The sequence below is a fragment of the Desmodus rotundus genome, chromosome 2 (assembly GCF_022682495.2).
Source record: "Desmodus rotundus isolate HL8 chromosome 2, HLdesRot8A.1, whole genome shotgun sequence".
Lineage (NCBI taxonomy): Eukaryota > Metazoa > Chordata > Mammalia > Chiroptera > Phyllostomidae > Desmodus > Desmodus rotundus.
The window spans coordinates 175,858,588-175,873,331 of NC_071388.1; the positions used below are offsets into that span (position 1 = coordinate 175,858,588).

Here is a 14,744-nt window from a genome sequence, read left to right on the forward strand (position 1 = left end):
AGACACCATCCCTCCCAGGGTTTGCTAATTGTTAGAAATAGCGGACAACTCATCCTGGACCGTGCCTTTTCAACCAACCAGAAGGCTGTGCCACAACCACAGTGTATCTGAATAAAGGAGCATGCTTAATATAAACACGGACACTAAATTTCAGTTAGTCTTCGCTTTTCACATTGCAGCTGGAGTGATTTGCAACATGGTGTTAAAGTCATTCTTTGATCTATGGGGTCTGCTTTGCCTTCTTCAAGAGACTTATCTTGCCGTTTTCCTCATATGTTTTTTTTTTTTTTTTTTTTTAGAACCTCACGCTGGACATGTTTTACCTCCTAAAAATATTTTTTTTCTAATTTGAATTTTTTTTGACTAAGGTGATTTCTGAGTCTGTGTACATGTACACCCGTTTTCTGTCTCACGCATACACACACACGCACATTATACCCACACATCAGATTAACTCTGTACTGTGTCATCTACCTGCTAAAATGTTCATTCTAAAAAGAAATTAAAATAAATTTATTTCAAATAAATTCAAAATCACTTCTAATGGCTTGAATAGGTTCAAATCGAAATCTTCACAAGGAGGCCCCATAGCCTGCGCTGCAGTTCTTGAAGCCGCTTCGTGGTATCACGTCACACCGCAGGTCCGGTGTCCCCTCTTCATCATGTGATGTTTAATCGCCCAGTTATGGTTGTAACCTCGAGATGTTTTTACTGTGAAGGTGGCCTTTTTCCTTTATGATTCCCAAGTAAAGCAACGGTGATACTCCAGCCCCTGGATTAGCCCGTCTGCGTAGCCTTTTCAAATTTGAGTTTCAGCATCTTGTTTGAATCCATTATTTCAGAGTTGCAAGGGTAATTTTAGACTATCATTTGTTTTCAATTATTACCTGGCATTCTCCTGGTACAAACAAAAAGAAGGTGGGTTTCCTTTTCTGTGGGAGCCTCCAGGCTGAGAGGAGTGTGCCCCTTTCCTCCCCAACCCATGGCGTGTGCTGGTCCCCTGACATCAGTGTAGTCCAAAAGGAGGAAATCATCTGGCAAAATTATCACTTTGCCTGCTATGTTCAAAGCTCACATTCAACCAGATATTGTAAACTGTGCTCACACCCACTTGCACAAAATCAGTAGACAGTCTTATGCCGTCAGTGACTTGCCAGGTCCTCAAAGCGCGGCTGAGCCTCGGGGTACAGGCAGAGCTGTGGCTCCGATCCCCAGAATTCGAGGAGGTGGGGCTCATTGTTCTGGCCAGGGTGACTGGGGAAATATGTGTTTTGGGGACCAGATGTTTACACCAAACAAAACTTAATGCCATTGGCACAGCAGAGTGAACTCAGCACAGCAGCGATACACCATGGGCTGTGCCCGGCTGCCTTGGCATACCAGCACTGGTCAAGTCTAAATGTCATCATACTGAGGACGTTCCTGAACTTCTTTTGGTGGTTGAAGGTAAAGTTGAAGGCTACAAAAAAAGCCAAGCGGCTGTTTGGCTTTTTAGGAAACTTAAGGCCTGGAATGATACAAAATGTCTATGCCCCTCAGCAAACGGCAGCTGGCAAGGGCAAAACAAGCAACTGTCCTTGCAGCCAGCACAGGGGACTTTGCATCGTCTGTAATGAGGAAAATGGTATCACCAAGCCTTCAGAAACATCCCTGACTTTACTCTGAGTAATGTAAGCAAACGGGATATTTTGAAACATGCTCCTAGGGGCATATGGTCTGTTTCTGCATTTGGACTGAAAGTGCTTTCCACAAGTTAGATGAGACCTATAAGGACATGGCATAAAGCGGCCTCCCTCGGGAGTAACTAAAACCTTCCCATGCACCTGTGTCTTCTGAGACACAGACCTCGGAAGAATCTTGAAAAGTTCAGAGATATAAAGAGCCCTGTGAGCATCACACAAGAGGATCCATCACAGAGCCCAAACAGAAAATTCACTGAAAAACCCAAGAGTCATGTTGAAGCTAAACCCATGTGCCTAGATCATTCTTCACAAGGTCAAGAACCACAGCCTCCAGCTGGGTGAAGCAGCAGCAGCACTAGAAACCAATTCAGGTGAGAAGGAGGCTCCAGGCAAGAAACCTGTGGTAGGGAAGAAAGAAAGAAGGCTGTTGGCAATACAAAGCAGAAGCAGCCTTTGGAGGGGGAGAAAAAGGCTGCAGCTACCAAGAACCCAGCGGCTCAGAAGCCCACTGAAAAGAAACCCACCACAGAAGAAAAGAAGCCTGCACATAAACTTGATTTTTTTTATTCCATGAAATTCAAATTACTTTGAACAGCTAATTTTGAATAAAAACTTGACAAAATGCAGAAGAAGAAGGAGGAGGAGGGGGAAAATGGGGAGGAGGAGGAGGAAGAGGAGGAAAAAGAAAGGGGAAGGGAGGAGGAGGGAGGGGAGAGACAGTGAAAAAAGAGGGACAGGGAGAAAGAGAAAGGGAAAAGCTCTGTTTCAAGTAGGACTAAATTATAGTTTCTTCTAACAAAGCAGGCTAAATATTTCTATGCATATTTCTTTCCCTTCAGTTACCAAATTTCACTGTAAGAACTTGGTATAATAGTGATTTTGAGGGGGTGGTGAATTGCTTTTCTCACTTTCATAAAAAAATACAGATTTTACTTACTAATTTTTATATTCAGTTATAATCATTGCTATAATTAATACCTATATTATCATATTGTCTCAAATTTTCCAGATAAATTTGTTCTTTAGTGGCTGTTATGCCTCAAAGAATGATAATACTTTTTGTTTGGATCATAGTGACTTGTGCAATGTTAAGAATTTATTTGTGACTCTATATCTTTAATGTCTCAGTGATATTTGCAAAAGCAGGTCCTCATTTTATGTCATTTAACTTCTGAATGCATTTCCCCACAATAAGTTTTTTTTTTAAAGGATAGATTTTCTTTGCTTCCTTTAAAAATGATGATTCTATTCATGATGTTCATGGACCCATAGCTAGAAGGATGATGAAAACGACCTGATTTTAATGACCCATATTCTGCATGTAAATTTCTATTTTTTTTCCTCAAGGATTTATCCTGCAAGTTTTTTTTTTTTTTAATTTTAAATCTTTAGGAACACTAAGAACAATTCTTAATTTTATGTACTAAATCAGCATTAATTTTCTATTTTATAACTTTGCAATTTGAGTACATCAACATGCATTTAAGTTTCTAAGGTGTGTTTTCTCAATGATATATTTTTTAAAAACAATTTATATATGTATCTCTTCCAGGAAACACAAAAGCTTTTCCCCAGAGTGTTGTAGAAGCAGAAAAGATGGCAGCATACAATTTTCACAAATGAACTTTTAATAAGAACACACTGCCAAATCATGACGATTTATATGCACTTGTAAAATATAAATACTTAATGTGGTTTTTAAGGCACAGACCTGTATTGAATCAGCCACCTTCATAAGTCATGGGTGTTGATTTTTTAAAACATTATTGATTTGTTAAAGAGAAAGGTATCTTGGGTCCATCATTTTTCTCATTATGAAACACTAAGTAGTTAGAGGCTTTTAAAATAGTGGTTCAGCTTCAGAGAAGCTATTTTTAAAAGATTAGCTTTGAACTTCTCTTCCAGAGCATCTATTTACAATCACTAGGACCATTTGGAATATAATTGAAAATATGTCTTTTGTTTAGCCAGCCTTTATTAAATTGGTTCTTGCATGTTTTGATGATGGTTGGCAAAGGTGCATCACTCGGGACACTAAAGATAATGTGGACATATTAATGGAACGATAAAACATATTTTTGTAGCGTCAGGTGTAGAGAATTTTTAGCAAAGCATACTTCCTACCGCCGCTGCATTATCAGCACACTATGGTGTAGGGCTGTCATTTTGTTTATTTCCCGTTCGTCATTGATGCCACTCTCTCCTCCATCTCTACCGTTTCATCAACTACTTTAACGTTATTAAACCATCACGATCATCACAGGGAACATGTGAACAGTTGCAACTAACAGCCCCCAATATAGGAGATTTGTATTTGCCACTGGTAGGGTGCGATCTTGTTGATGCTTGTCTATCTTGTGATTCATCATACTGAAGATACTGTATCAGACAGTGTGCTGTGGGTTAAATTGATTCCTCTCCAATTTTTGTTTTATATTTGGAAATAGGGTTGACACAGATGTAGTTAGCTGAGGTCATGCTGGAATAAGGGTGGGCCCCTAAATGTGATTGTGGGGTATTTATGAGAGGGGGAAGTGTGGATGCAGCCACAGACCAAGGCTAATGCCAGGAACCTATAAGCCAAGTAGACCTGGAACAGATGCTGGCTTGGCAGCACTCGAAAGGAACCAACCCCCTGGCACACCTTGCTTTCTGACTTCTAGAGTCCAGAACACTGAGACAACAAATTTCAGTCATTTCAGCATTGAGTTTGTGACAATTTGTTACAACAGACCTAGCAAACATACATAGTATTACTACAGTTTTATAAAGGTGGCTAAAAAGATGAGTCAATATGTTATAATGGTTTTTTAAATAAATATATATATATAGGTAAATAATATATTTTCTATCCCACCCAGTGGAAAACAATACACTTGTTTGCAACATGGTGACTCCAGTTTGGATTAACACGTACCTGTATGACTCACCTATTTTTATTTTGTTATACACTACAACAATAGATGGCTCCACATCACTGAGTCTAATTGTACTTTGCAGTATTTGAAGCTAAACTGGCTGACATTTTCACAGGCTGAGAGAAAGTGTGTGCATTATGTCCAGGAAACTCTCTGCACAGTGTTCAGAAGCATTATCTGCAGATAAAAGGTAGAACTGCCAACTGGATGTACCATCCCAACAAGCTTTCTTTTCACTGTGTCCATGGCTCCCCAAATAGCTTGAAGGATAGTGGATATTTATCTCCTTTATATTATTGTCCAGTGTATTAATTGGAAGTAATGACATTTCCATTACATTAGGTAGAATGTTAAATTAATGCTATACTGCCAATTCACTTGATTCTTAAGCTGAACAAAAAACTCGGTTTTGTGAAATGAATTTTGGGAATTTTGCTTCTACTTGAAGGCTATAATGCAGGTTTTTACCCCAATCACTTAAACTTCACTTTATTAATACACTGCAACAATTTGGGAAATATACCAGTGTCGCTTTTTAAAACAATCATACAGGTACTAACCTACTCCTTAAATTCAAGGCAGATATTTAGTTTTGAGTTTTTATATTTTCATTTATAAAACTTTAGACTCTAAAATTCAGAGCAGTTGTTTAAAAACTTATAAATTATATTACATACACAAATGCTATTTTTTAAATTTGATATTAAAGTTATGTCTAGCCTTCTGTTAATCTTCATCCAGTTTCAAAATTATACAAGGTGACTTGAAATTATTTATACCTTTTTCTCCCTGATTTTCTCTGATGCTGTTGTCAGCAACCTACGACTCAACCATCAAAATGTCATCTAAGATCTCCTCATCCGTCAGCACATAGAAAATATTGGATATCAAAAAGACATCTTTCTAGCTTTCCAGTGTAATAATGTTATCCTTTTAATTTTTTTGATGTAAGGCAAAAATAAGACAGATTTCTATTTATTAAGTTCTATATTACTATTCATTAAAACTAAAATCAGCATTTTTTCTATTTACTTTGTTTCCTAACAATGAAATTTTATATGTTCTCTCTCTTACATTTCCTTTCTCAGGACCCTAGGTGTTCTTGAGCACATGAGTGGTAACATAAAGTCAAGTTTATCGAGGTGATGTTTTAGTCATAGGTTGGACAAGGAAACAGATATGAACAAGGTGTTTTAATAAACAGAATTTAATGTAAAGAATTGGTTTGATAGGCCTTGACAAGCTTAGAAAAGAGAAAGGGAAAGAAAAATAAATAAAAAGGAAAAGAAAAACTAAGACAGAACTCAAATAATAAATGCAGGAGACAGCTAAACTGCTAGGACTCGGGTAGGGCTCAGCAAACTATGGCCTGTGGGCCAAATCCAGCCTACAACCCACTTTGAAAGCAAACTAAAAAAATGACTTTTTACATTTAAAACATTTATATAAGGACCTACATACTATTGTCAATTTTACATCTTGGCCTTCAGAACTCAAAATACTTACCATCTGGGCTTTTAATAAAACGTTGGTCAAGCTCTGAACCAGGGAAACAAAGAGAAGGGATCTTGTGATAAGGTGCCAAGGAACTGGGTCTCTCACAGCTCTGCTAAAACACCTGAGGGGCCTGCCCTGGGATCCTTCTGAGCTGGCCACGAGGAGCTGGAGACCAGCGGCGACAACTGCAGCTGCCACGCTGAAGGGCCACTGCTGGGGCAGCACTGAGAGGGATCCTACACTGTCTGGAGTGGTAGCTCTTGCTCCCTGCCATCTTATTTCAGTAGTTTTCTATTTTTCCCTGTTGGTGGTTTGCGGAGCCCCAGCCCTAGCTTCACAATGCTTGGAGCTTTGACTTCTTAGAGCTGAAAAACTATTGCCTATTAACCAAGAAGGTGTTCTAACTGGCTCCAAATTTTCTGACAAGAGATGTGCTAAAATTTTACCTAAATGACAAAATGTTCGAGACAGAGAGGGACAATGAAGCATTTCTAAATAAACAAAAAACATCTGTACCTATTAAACATGATTTACTCACTCTCTGCTGTCCTTCTAGGCCATGTATTTATTCTCAGGCACAAATATCGGCACCTTAAGTGCTCCTTAGGCTCACTGCAGTCTCTGTTTTTTATTCAGAGTAAAGCTCTACTAGATTTTCAAATGGCCTCTGTGCATAGGCGCACTTATAAAGGGTAGCAAACTCCAGTCAATGGTATTTGCCCCTGTGTTAGGAACAAATTAGCCCAATTTCACTCTCCCCCAGTTAGTCATAGGAGCTGATCAAATTAATCATTGATCATTATCTTAACCAAAGATTTTACATTTACAGGTGTAGTGCAGAAATAGAAATCTGGGAATCAATCATTAATTCTTTCTACCCATCACCCTGAATCATAAATTAGCATAAATTCATGATTTTGTTTTCTGTATGTCACTGGATGAATAAGATATATAATAGATACACTCATGACTGTATTCTTGGATTATAATTTGACTATTGCATGTATGTTTCCAGGGGGGGAAACTTAAAAAAAAAATCAAATTGATTCTTAGAGCACAATCCAAAACAGCAGAATGTAGGACTTACAAGGACAATGTCATGTCCAGGACTCACCACACCGTATTCACTTCTAACTCCCCTGTCCCAAATGATCACCATTTCTCCACAAGTAGTTCTATAAGAGGAGGGGTCTGTTTCTCATTTGGCAGCTTGCTTCAATCTTACTGAGTACAAAGTCCTCTGAACAGAACTGTCTGCTTTCTGGAAAATTTTACACTATTTGAATCTTGCATACCTGGTAGAAAAGTAAATTTCTTGGTAAAGAAGTAAAACCAGACATGACGTTAGAGTTACAATGTAAGGGTTAAATTGGTAGGACAATCTAAGAAAACACAGATTAAGAGCCAATGTATTAGTGTTCTTCAGCTGCCGTAACAAAACACCACAGACTGGGTGGCTTTACAAAGTGCATTTTCTCATACATCTGGATACTGGAATTCAAGATCAAGATATCTGGTGAGAACTGACAAAGTTTCTCTCCTTGATCTAGTTCTAGAAGGCTTCCCTGAACTCTTTCAATTAGGGATGACCTCTGATCCTCCATGTTCATCTCCTCACTGTTTGATGTTAACAAGAGTCTTAAGTCACTTTAACCAGAAACCAACCCCCCCTCATTATCTGATCACCCTCCATAACCAGTTAGGTTCCTGATCCTGGACCATTCCCCAGGCCACTTTGGCCTACTCTGGGCAAGAATCTTGTTAGATCAATTTAGCCCATACCCCACTTCCCCCGATGCTTCCTCTCAGTAAGTTTCATCCTCTGACCCACACTACTCATGCATGCTCTATTTGGAATTGATTCAATCCTTTTTGTCCTTTGCAAAATTCCATTGCAGTGGTCCCTACAACTATGGTGATAGTACCCTGTGAATAAAGCTTGCCTCACTGTTTTGAACAAGTATCATGAATAATTTATCTTTAACAGGGCTCACTCCTTGGCTTGAAAATAGCCACAATTCCCTGTGTGCTCACGTGATCTCTGCGTGTGGGGAGAGAGAGAAAGAGAGCAAGTGAGCTCTCTGGCATCAATACTTAAAATGACACCCATTTGATTGGGTGAGAGTCCCACCCTTATGACCTAATGTAACATTAATTGCTTCTTTAGATGCCCCATTTCCAAATACAGCCACACTGAGGGTTTGGATTTCACCATATGAATTTTAGGGAGACACACTGAGTAAGTCCATAATAGGGTGGAGTGCTGTGGAGATACAGCGTGGCACTTTTATTCATCGTTTTTTTTCCAGTAAGAGGTTACCTGGTTGCCTTTTTCTTCTCTTCTACCTAGCATAACAACTTTTTTCAATCCTTCTGTTCATTTTCAGGTATTATAGAGAGTCACTTAATTAAATGAAATAACAAAAGTAGCCCAGAGAGGATCCATTGTGTAACAAGAATAGACTGAATGTGAGCATTTATACTTGGAGAAAAACATTGCTCTTCTTGTATTTACACTTGGGACACTAATTCTTAAACCAGATCAACAATAAGGATGATTTCTACACTCAAGACATTTCTTATATGCACCTATTAAATAATTTGTGTAAGTTTAACAGCGTGGCAGTAGAATGCTGTGGGACACAGAAAGAAATATCCCGCAAAATGCAACAGTTAAAGAAACAGGTCCTTTATATAAAGTTAAACGGTTGCTGAACAAACATGTTTATTCTGCTTAATGAAGTAGCAACATATATTAATATCTATGTATTTTTAAAGATTTTAGTTATTTATTTTTAGAGAGAGGGGAAGGTAAAGACAAAGAGAGGGAGAGAAATATGGATGTGTTGTTGCCTCTCACATGCCCCCTACTGGGTACCTGGCCCACAACCCAGGCATGTGCCCTGACTGGTAATGGAGAGTCAACCCTTTGGTTCACAGCCTGTGCTCCATCCACTGAGCTACACCAGGCAGGGAAAATGCTCCAATGTTGTGTGCATATATATCTGCATCTTTGAATTGACCCCATAATCACTATACTGTCATCTTTTTTGCCTATTGGGATGCATTTTGACTAAAGTTTATTTTATCTTATATAAGTATAACCACTCCAGGTCTCATTTAAATGGTAAGATTTTCAGTGTTCATGCAGCTTTGCATTGCTATCTCCTCATTTAAAGGAACAAATACCTCTTTCAGTCTTTTCAGACTGGTTTCAATAGGCAAAGGCTTTCTCCTAACTGTTCCCTGGGCTGATGTGATTACTTTTACTTCCAGAGTGACAGTTGAGCAGGCTTGAGACAGTTTGTAAACTGCCACTGGGTCTGCAGTGGGTCCATGATTGGAGGGCGTGTTACCAGGAGCTTGGGCAGCCGTGGATCCTTTATGGTACCTAGGTGGATGGAATTGTCCTCAACACCTTGTTCAGTAGGGTGGCTTTTTCTGCCTATCATTTATAGCTGAGTCCTTAACCAGTGGGCATATTATCAGTTGTTAAGGTAGGTGTGGCTCCCAGCAGGGCCCTGGGAGGGCTCCTACCTGGTCACTGGATGGGTCCCTGGGTGGGTAGTACTGGCCTTGGACCATGGTTGAGAGGAACTGGAACCAAGCCTCAGGGCTGTTTCATGTTCTACAGCTAAGAGTGAGTCTGAAGGCCTGGCTCTGGAGATAGGGCTGGTCCCTGGGCCAGAAGGCCTGCTTAGAGATTGGGGGTGGGAGGGGGCTGATGTCTACTACCAGGACCTCCTTTCAGGATTTCCTGGGTTACAGACAGAAATTTCTCCTGCCTCATCTCTGTGCCAGCCAGACTATTTGTAGACTGTGGCTGGGATGGAAGCCCAGTCACAAGGCCCTTTCAGAATTTATAGTCCGGTTGAGTTTGACAGGCCTACATTCTGGAGCTCCCAGACCATGGCCAGGAGAGGCTGAAGGCAGTTTATGAGCTGCTTCAGGGTCTGTACCTAGGACCAAGGTCTGAATGTCTACTACCTGATATACATGTGGGCTTGAAGCTTGTCAGGCCCCTTGGCCTATAATGCTGGTGACAAGCCCCAAACCAAACAGGGGTGTAGTTGGGTTCGCAGAGGTGCAGAGCTGTTTCTGTTTCCATTGCCCAAACCACAGTCAGTAAGCCATTTCCTGGGTGTGAGCTCACCTTTCAAATGGTTTTCATTCTTGGGCTGCACTGGGGTTTCACAATCTCCTTCCGGGACCCCAGACACTCATGAAGACACTTCTGTCTGTGCATGGATGCCAAATTATTGTTATTGGTTGAGGCTTGAGGGGTAGTATACATCCCAGGGAGTATAGTTGGGCCATGTTGCTGACATTAAGTTTTTATTCTTTATGAGACTTGAAAATGAACCTTAAGGAGACCCATGGTTGGAAGATATTAAACAAATAACTTTATAATTAATCATTGTGTTGCAGTTCTATTATATATCTCAGAGTGAAAGGAAAAACTCTTTTAGTAGTTTATACCATTAAAGTACCTGGGGTACTTGGCTCAGCCTGTGGTATCAGTTATTAAGTAATTAGCATAAACAGATATAACTTCACTAAAATAACTGGCAACATAATTTTAGCAATTTTCATGTTTCTGATGTACAAGATTTCTGGTATTAAACATTCAAAAAAACTTTCATTGAATTCTATTGAAAAAATACAAGATCTTTTCAGAAGATATTTAAGTATAAAATAGTGTGGAGTTGAAAGAGATGGCTTAATATTGAACTCCCATGTTCTGATAAGCCTCCATTTCACAATTTTAGGTATTTTATTAATTTTGCCATATTTATTATAAAAATGATTTTAAATGTAGATGCGGTTGCATGTTTGTGAGAGAGAGAGAAAACACTGATACATAGCTTCAAATGATTCTCAACTTTGGCCTTATTTTGAACATACAGAATGCACAAGAATGCAATAGTAACGTGACTTTTGTCTTTCATTGCACATATAAACCCATTCTGTGCATCTAATTTGTCTCTACACTCTTGAGTGTAAAATCTAAGATATTTACCAAGACTTCTATTCAAAGTTAAATACAAATGTTCAGATGACTTCCATCTCCCAAAACCCATGTAGCTCAAAAATATACGTGATGAGTCTAGCATAGAGTTACATCTTTGAACTTCATTAAAGTTAAAGAACGTCTTACTTCCCAACTTGGACTACTTCTTCTACAGAAGCCTGCAATGGAGAGACAGAGTGTGACACTTTTCTTCTGTTTGCCAGTATTGCTTTTCTTCTGCATCCAAGCTCACTCCTCGCACTTCACCCTCGTGTTCTGATTTATGCAGGATTTCAGTGGGAGGGACTGGGAGGAAGAGTAAGTGTCAAGTAATGGTTTACCGAACAGTGTTATGTGTGTGTTTGTTTTTTACAGCAAATTAAGATATTTAGAACTAAATTTCCTTTGTGTTGCATTTGTGGGCTTTCAGAGGCTCTCCATCACCATAGGTAATTGCTCAGTTGATTCCCTAGTCTTTCCTCTGTCTGGCTGCTTAGCAATCTGTTCTCAAATTCTGATTTATGATAGTAACCCCCACATAGATAGTGTCTTTTGGAGTTTCACTAGGTTACTGTATTGGGAAAATAAATCCCTTTAGAACAGCTCCAGACTAGTTATCTTTTTTACCTATTTTTAAATGGACTATACTGTGACTGCCTTTGTCCAGAAAAACTCTGACAATGAAAACTGTCCCCTACACAGCCATCTTGTCTCAGTCATTTAAATGATCAGCCAGCATCTTTTCCCACATTCAGGCATTTCTAGGCATAAGTGTGAAACCAACCATTGTTCTCTTCTCAAGATGTCAAGGGAAATGGGCCCCACTCTCTGAATGGTCTCCTGAAACTCTTCATATTGGGTTGAAAAACATATGGAAGCCTCATTCTTCATTACAGTTGCTGTAGAAAGGGTCAGACACACGCCATATTAACAATTTGCTCTTAAGAATTTCTCTACTTATTAGCCTCTTCAACTTCTCCATGTTTATACCATACACTCAAAGAAGTTGAGAGACTCAAGTTTGCAAAAGTAATTTTGGAGCACCTCTTTGTCTCATCCTTTACAAGTGGTCTAGAAATCTCAATATCCTATTGTCTTGGAACATCTGGAATTAGTCAGTAATAATCCCATTTGGTACCCTACTATAATGTATAAAAGATTTACAAGCAAAGTGGGAGATTACCACAGACAATGCAAAATTCTTTAAATCATTTATAGAAGTTTTCTAAATTAGCTCATTATAATTTTTTGTCAGGAAAACCCCCTCCTTAAACAATGTACATAATTTTGGTATGTCTTTATCAACTTTTTTATATTGAAAGCTGAAAGAATGGAAGATTTTTTTCTCATTTCAAGATACAGAGAACTGTGTTAAGCATTTATTTTAAAATAAAATGCACTGTATAAATGTGTAAGAAATACATCATTCATTTCAAAATTAGTTTCTTTTGAAGAATTTTGGGGGGCTGCAAATGCTCATACATATTTCATACTATTTTGATGTATACATTTTGTATTTGGTATAATTTAGTTCTGTGTTAAAAATACCAAATATTATTTGGAGACAAACAAAGAAGCAAAGTGTTTTATCTAGTAAACAAAAATGTTGGTCATTAATCATATTCTTCTTCTTTGTGTCTCTTTTTTCCCAAGATGGTTATTTACATTCAACTCATACAGGGAGGTTTGCAATTCAACATCATATTTAAAGTGAGAAAGCTGTACATATTTAATGTTTATTTAAATTTTCTTGATCATCATTTTGTCTTCGTTCTGGCTTGATTTCATGTACTCTAGAGGCTAGAAAGTTCACAAAACAGCATATCTCAAATTTATTTGAAGCTAAGGGTCTTTGTGTAGAGGCACTCACATGAGACTTGCAATAAGAAGATAGAAATGTCATCAAACCAACCAGTGTGAAAGTTTGTTTCTTTTGTCCTTTCTCTCCTGAAATAACTATGATGGATGTTCTAGATCCTGGGTCTTTCTTTCATAGGAAACTACTGTCAGATGGCTGCAGCACAAGTGTGATTCAATGTCATTAGTGTGTCTGCTGGTTGTGTCTTGCTGTGTATAGTACAAGTCTTGTTTTCTGGTCTATATCTTTTAATAAATATTTGTCTTATTAAACTAGTAAGAACAAATTCCATTTTCCACAGCTAAGAACTCAGGTAGCAATAAAGATATCAGAATCCAATGACAATGTAAAGGAGGAATTGGTGATTTTCTAACCTGAATGGGTTGAAAAGAAGTGAAGTTTTGGTTAGAATTAGAGGAGAGCATGCAACGTCAAAATAGTTGCTTAAAATTGTGTTTGATGTCACATTGAAAGACGGGTGAAGAGAAGGCAAAGATCTTGTAGATAGAGTTAATACTACTATAGTACAACTTTTAAGAAAATCAAGACCATGGAATCAGCTGATTCCTTGTAACTGAGAAACAATATGAATTAAAAATCTAAAGTTTCAAATTATCAGTTCCATTCTGCCAGAGAATCACGAAGCTTCCCTATGACTACTTTGTGTACTTATATCTCGTAGCTGCAGATCAGATTTAATCAAATTCTAGGTTCAGAATTCACAACTTTGCCAAGCCAAAGGCAAAATTTTGTTTAAAATAGTGTGGGTAAAATCAAAACTACTGTGAAATACTACCTCACACCTGTTAAAGTGGCTTTTGTCCAAAAGGCAAGTAATAAGCCAAAGAAGTTGTGGATAAAACAAAATACTCATTCTATGCTGGTAGGAGTGTAAACTAGTACAGCCATCACAGAAAACAGTACAGAAGTTCTTCAAAAAATTAAGACTAGAGTACCATTTGACCCAACAGCCCTGGTTCTGAAAAATTTCAAAACATTTATTCACAAAGATATGTGCACCCCGATGCTCACTGTAACATTATTCATGATGGCCAAGACATGGAGACAACTGACGTGTCCTTCAATAGATAAGTGGGTAAGAGGATGTGGCACACATATGCCACGGGATGGAATGCCACTCAGCTGTAAGGAAAGATGAAATATGCCATTTGTGACAAGACGGATTGACCTTGAGAATATATTGCCAAGTGAAAAAAGTCAGTCAGGAAAAGGTGAGACCCATATGATTTCCCTTATATGTGAGAAATAAAACTGAAACTCATACACACAGACAACAGCATGGTGGCTACCAAAGGGAAGTGCAGTGGAAAAGGGAGCCAGATACATGGTGGCAGGAGAAGACTTTGGGTGGTGGGCACACAGTGCAATATACAGATCAGGTATCACAGAAGTGTGCACTTGAAACCTGTATGATCTTATTAGACAATATCACCCCAATATAAATGAATAGATACATAGATAGAGAGATAAGTGGGTTTTTTTAAATAGTAAAAGAGTATGAGAAATTTGGGAGAATTGGGATAACTCCAAGTAATGGAAATTCAAATCCCACTGAAACTTTCTTGTCAACAGAAATAGCAACTTTCTCCACCTTTTGAAATATTGAGGCTTTTTATTTTTTTTTATAATACGCCCCTGAAGCATTCCCGTGCAAATTAATGCCCTTTCTCCTCCAGACCAGTCAGCACCTAGGGCCAGATTCTCGCATGCTTCGGTGTATCAGGAACCTGAAGGACAGTTGGAGCAGCAAAATAACA

The 14,744-nt window shown here is 38.6% G+C and overlaps 1 pseudogene; it reads left to right on the plus strand.

The window, feature by feature from the left end:
* Positions 1-982: 982 nt before the first annotated feature.
* On the plus strand, positions 983-2,273 carry LOC112307643 (large ribosomal subunit protein uL4 pseudogene; annotated as a pseudogene).
* Positions 2,274-14,744: the final 12,471 nt, after the last annotated feature.